The sequence below is a fragment of the Fomitiporia mediterranea genome (genome assembly GCF_000271605.1).
Source record: "Fomitiporia mediterranea MF3/22 unplaced genomic scaffold FOMMEscaffold_6, whole genome shotgun sequence".
NCBI lineage: Eukaryota > Fungi > Basidiomycota > Agaricomycetes > Hymenochaetales > Hymenochaetaceae > Fomitiporia > Fomitiporia mediterranea.
Genome location: NW_006760391.1, coordinates 196,993 through 202,606, shown reverse-complemented (window position 1 = coordinate 202,606; position 5,614 = coordinate 196,993).

Below are 5,614 nucleotides of genomic sequence, written 5' to 3'. Positions count from 1 at the left end.
CTTGTCTCACTCTCTCTCTCTGCCTGTTCTACAAGTTCCAACTATGTTCCAGTACTTGTATTCCATATTTCTGTTGTGTAGGATAGTTGTAGCCTGGGTCCCCTTACTGAGCCTTTGGGTCCCCTCTATACTGTTACTAACATCAGATTAAGACTACCCATTACTACTCTACAACTCTCCTATGTTTCAGGCATCAGTACTCACCATTGTGTCAATCTCTTTCCTTTGTCCTGACCCTTTTACATTTTTAAATTTTAAACTTTCTAAACCCTTTTAAACTTTTGCCACCCTTCTTCTATTCATTACCCCTTTTAGTTTAGTGTTGACTCCTTTGTAGTATAAACATAGACTCTACTACACTAACTGCCACCCCTACTGTCCTGCTGGATCAGCAGTTACAAGCAGAGCTAGCTTAATATGTGTAGACCTTTATTCAAGAGGCTTTTACTAACCACATGCTCCCAGCCCCTTCAGAACCTGTTCTGATTGTTCTAGAAGTTGCAACCTGTTCTAGAAAGAAAGTACATGTAGCCTACCCTTCAGACTTTAATAGGTAGCACTTTGAGGACTTCTAGTGCTAAGTTGAACTATACATGGCTGCTGCTTCAACCAATCTATTCTCAGATCTTGATTGCATCCTATTTGTCCTCTCCTTCATGAAGGAAGGCAACACAGCCACCTGGGCCCAGAACTGGATCAAAGGTCATTAGATCAGAAGCCTGATCTAACTTTAGAACAACAAGTTGTACTTGGAATTCATAGGGCAGCTCTGTGCTTCCTTCATCAATCTGAATGAGAAGTGTAATGTGTAGAACAAGCTTGTGTCTCTACAACAGGGCAAATGTTCCACTGATGCCTTCTTTCAGGAATTCAATATCTTGGCCCAGAAGGTAGGATTCATGCTTGGGTTCAATAATGTTCTTATTAGAATGCTTGAAAAAGCTCTTTACCTAGAACTGGTTAATAAGATTCTCAGAATGATACTAGAACTAGTTACTTACACTGAGTGGAAGACACACACTATCTCCTTCAACTAAGCTGTAGCTTGGATGTGTCAAGTCTGTGTAGAATGTCTACACATGTGTCTGGTTCCAACAGTTCTGAGCCCTTAGATCAATCCACTCATAATTTGTAATCAATCTGTTCTGATGGACATTAGAGAAGCCCAAAAGTGAGGAGTATGCTTTGCCTGCAGAAAGTCAGGGCACTAAATTAAGGACTGCCTGTAGAAGCAACAGTATATCTGTCAGGTCATTAGAGTAATAACAAGTAACAAGCAGGATTTATGGTGAGAAGCCTTTTCTGCAAATCCAGAAGTCACCTCAGAACTCCTGGACCCTGACTACATACTCTAGGATTTTGTGGAGGCCCAATAGTGAATGTGGTGCTGAAGGGCTATGACTCAGATTTTTTAATGGCCACTTTTGATTCAATGGATACTGTAGAATTAGAAGTAAATAAAGTAAGAAAAAAGTCAAAAACAAAAGTAGATAGTTCTCCTATTTCTTCTGATTCTTTTGATTCTTCTCTTTGTACTTCATCTGAGTCTAAATCTGCACAATCTGACTTGTTACTTTTGTGTTCCAAGATCTCAGAACGTTCAGAATGTTACCCAGCCCTGTTTACTACTCAGTAGTTTGTCTGTAGTATCAAGCAGGAATGGCCTCAGCTGAGTTCACAGCTGAGGACATGAGTCTGTCCTTGTTGAAAGAGAGAGGTTAATGAGGAAATGTTGGCACATATACTCACCCTCTCAGACAATGAGGCTGTACAAGCTGTACATTCCCTTCAGAACAAGTAGCAGTTCATTCAAGGACATTCTAGACACTAGCTCCAGGTCCCTGTCCTCTTGGCTCCCTTCTTAGGATCCTCTCAGATCTGAACAACAGCTCTAGTAGACAGTAAATGTACTAGTTCATGTATTAATAAGGCCTTTGTGTAGGAACACTACCTCTCTACTCAATACATTCTACTTCTAATCCTAGTATATAATACAGACAGAACTCTGAACCAGAATGGTTGGATTACTGAGTTTGTCCAACTACAGATGACTATTCAGGATTACAAGGAAAGTATTGAGTTCAGAGTTACTAACCTTAGAAAGACAAATGTCTTCATCAGATTCAAATGGCTCAAGGCTCACAACTCTACTATTGACTAGTTAGAGTAGACACTTGTGTTTGATTAGTGTCCTGAGTCTTACAGCTACCTTGTACTACTGTTCTGAGTGGATACAGATGCTTCTAATGTTACTAACAGTTCTGATAAAGGTGACCAGTTGTTCTTCTTTGACTAGGATAGATATGTGGATACAGATACATATTCTAGTCAAGGCAGAATAGAGTCAATCTAAAGAATGTCAGAGATGGAACCAGTCTAGAACCCTCTTAAAACAACTCTACTCTGGAATACACATAGACCCAGCCTGCTAGATTTTGTCTGAGAGTTCCCTAAAGTCTTCAGTGAAGAGGAATTTAACTAGCTTCCTAAACACTGTCTCTAGGACTATACAATTGAATTGACTGAGGGTTTCCAACCTAAGGATTGTAAGGTCTACCTGCTCAACAGAGACAAGCAGGAGGTGCTTAATGAGTTCCTTCAGAAAAATCTTCAGAACAGCTGGATCCAACCCTTAAAGTCCCCTATAGCCTCCCCTTTCTTCTTTGTCAAAAAGAAAGATAGGAAGCTCTACCTAGTCTAGGATTATTGTTGTCTCAATGAGGGTACTGTCAAAAACAAGTACCTGCTCCCCCTGATTCAGGAGCTCATTAATAAGACACATACATTCAGGGTTTTTACTAAGTTGGACGTTTGATAAGGATACAATAATATTTGGATCCAAGACAGAGATGAGTGGAAGGCTGCATTCTGAACCAATTGTAGATTGTACAAACTGACCATAATGTTCTTCAGACTAACTAATTTGCTTGTAATGTTCTAGTCATTCATGAATCACATTCTTACAGATCTGATTGACTTAGGGCATGTTAGTGTGTATCTGGATGACATTCTGATCTTCACCCAGACAGTTGAGCACTATTACCAACTGATCTGAGTGGTTCTACAACAGCTCTGAGATAATAAACTGTTCCTCTAAGAAGCAAAGTACTCTTTTGCACAAGAGTCAGTAGATTATCTGGGCTTTGTAATTAGTAGAGGAGAGGTCTGTATAGATCTGGTGAAGGTAACTACAGTTTGGAACTGGCTACAACCTCAGAACCTGAAACAGGTCTAAGTGTTCCTTAGGTTTGCAAACTACTACTAATGCTTTATTTGAGGCTTCAGTACCATTGTCTGGCCCCTTCACAATCTTACTGGCAAAGATGTTCCTTAGTAATGGGAGGAGCAGTAGTAGTCTGCATTTGAGTCCCTGAAGCAGGCCATCACTAGTAAGCCTGTATTAGTAGTTCTGACAGTTGTAGACAAGTTCTGAGTCAAAGCCAACTCTTCTGACTTTGTGAATAGAGTAGTACTGTCCCAGTTCATTGATGGAAAGTAGTGTCTGATAGTGTTCTGATCAGAATCCCTCTCTGTAACAGAACAGAACTACCCTATCTATAACAAGGAACTCCTTACAATTGTCTGTTCTCTAGAAGAGTAGCATTAATATCTCCTCAGTACTGTACAGAAGTTTGAGATTTGGAGTAATCACCTTAATCTCTAGTACTTCCAGGCACTCTAGAAGCTCAACTACTGCTAAGCCTGCTGGATGTTAGAACTGTAGGACTTTGACTTTGTGCTGACCCACAAACCCAGAATGCAAATGATGAAAGCTGATTTACTCTCAAGACAAGTAGGTCATGAAAGGGGGGAGAATGATAATGAAAATCTTGTTCTCCTAGACAATTCCTGTTTTGCATCCAAGACAATTCAAGAGATCTGACTCGAATCTAAGGATGTTGACTTTGTCACCTACATACAGTAAGCTCTGAGACACACACAGGACCAGGTTGTAGTGAAGCAGCTGGAGAAGCAGGCAAGGGATTAGGAGGAGGATAAGAATGGATAGGTTTACTAGGAAGGCCAACTGTATGTTTCAAAGGATTGGAAGCTGTAGGAGGACATTGTCTGAGCTCATCACAACAATCCAACTGTAGGACATCTGGGCTGACACAAAACACAGGAACTCATTACTCAGAACTACTGGTGGCCTGGAATGTAGAGGGAAATCCTGAAGTATGTGACTGGTTATAATATGTGTCAACAGACTAAGGCCTACTGGACAAGGGTTCAGGCTCCTCTACATCTGTATTGGATCCTGGATCACTCTTGAGAAGAAGTCTTGGTAGACCTGATTGGCAAACTACCTGAGTCTCAGGGTTACAACACTATCTGTATAATTATCAACCAATTCTCCAAGCAAGTCCATACAGTTCTGACCTGAACAGAACTCACTTCTGAAGGTATGGTGTACATTTATCAAGATCATGTCTTCTGGTTACACAGACTCCCTCAGAAGCTCATTCATGATTGTAGACTGTAATTTGAGTCAAAATTCATACAGGACTTATATGTACTTCTTAGAATTCAAGGGAACCCTTCTACTACCTATCACCTACAGACTGACAGTCAAACTGAGTGAGTCAATCAGGAGATCAAGCTCTACCTCTGGATGTTCATCAATTATTAGTAATTGGATTGGTCTGAATGACTAGCTCTGGCAGAATTTGTACACAATAACTAGCAACACTCTGTAACAGGACAATCCCTGTTCTTCCTCAATCATGAGAGACATTTGTACCAGGGGACAGTTCTAAACTAGAATAACAGTTCTGAATCTGTAACAGACTTTACAGAACAGATACACAGAATCAGGGAGAACACACAAGCTCTTTTGGAAAAGGTAGTACAGGTTATAAAGTAGAACTATGATTGGAAGAGGTCTGTGGCCAAGGATTACCAGCCTAGTGACAAAGTTATGCTAGAAGCTACTAACCTGACCATGGATCACCTAATGAAGAAGTTGGACAATAAGTGCTTCAGACCCTTTGTTATTGAAAAGAAGGTTAACACCTCTGTCTACAAACTCTAACTTCTAACAACATAGAAGTGTATACACCTAGTGTTCAACAAGGTTCTACTGTCTTAGTACTATGATCTGGGTTTTCCTTTACAACAAAGACCCCTACTGCCTCCACCAGAACTCATTAGTTCTGAACCAGAATACAAAGTAGAGTACATAGCAGATGCTAAGCTACTGTACAGAAAACTCAAATTCCTTGTTCACTAGAAAGGGTACCTAGTTGAGGAGTGTACTTGGGAACCTACTAAGAACCTCACCCATGCTCCTAAGGCAATTTGAGACTTCTATCAGCTTCATCCTGGTGCTCTACACAAACTCAGCCTCACAGATTTCCAAGCCTTACTGTTCTGACTTATGCCTAAGCTACTAACCAAGCCTAATGTTCACCAATCAGAATGATTGGTTTTAGAGGAGGGGTGATGTTACAATTCTCTGCTCTCTTACCTTCAGTTCTAAGGGTTCCACACCCTTCTGTACTGGAACTTGGGACTTCTGTCCCTCAGAGGTACTGTCTATAGACTATATGTGTGCTGACTCTTACTACTACCCTTCCTTACTTCATCATTCCATTCCTTTGACTACTCCTTCATT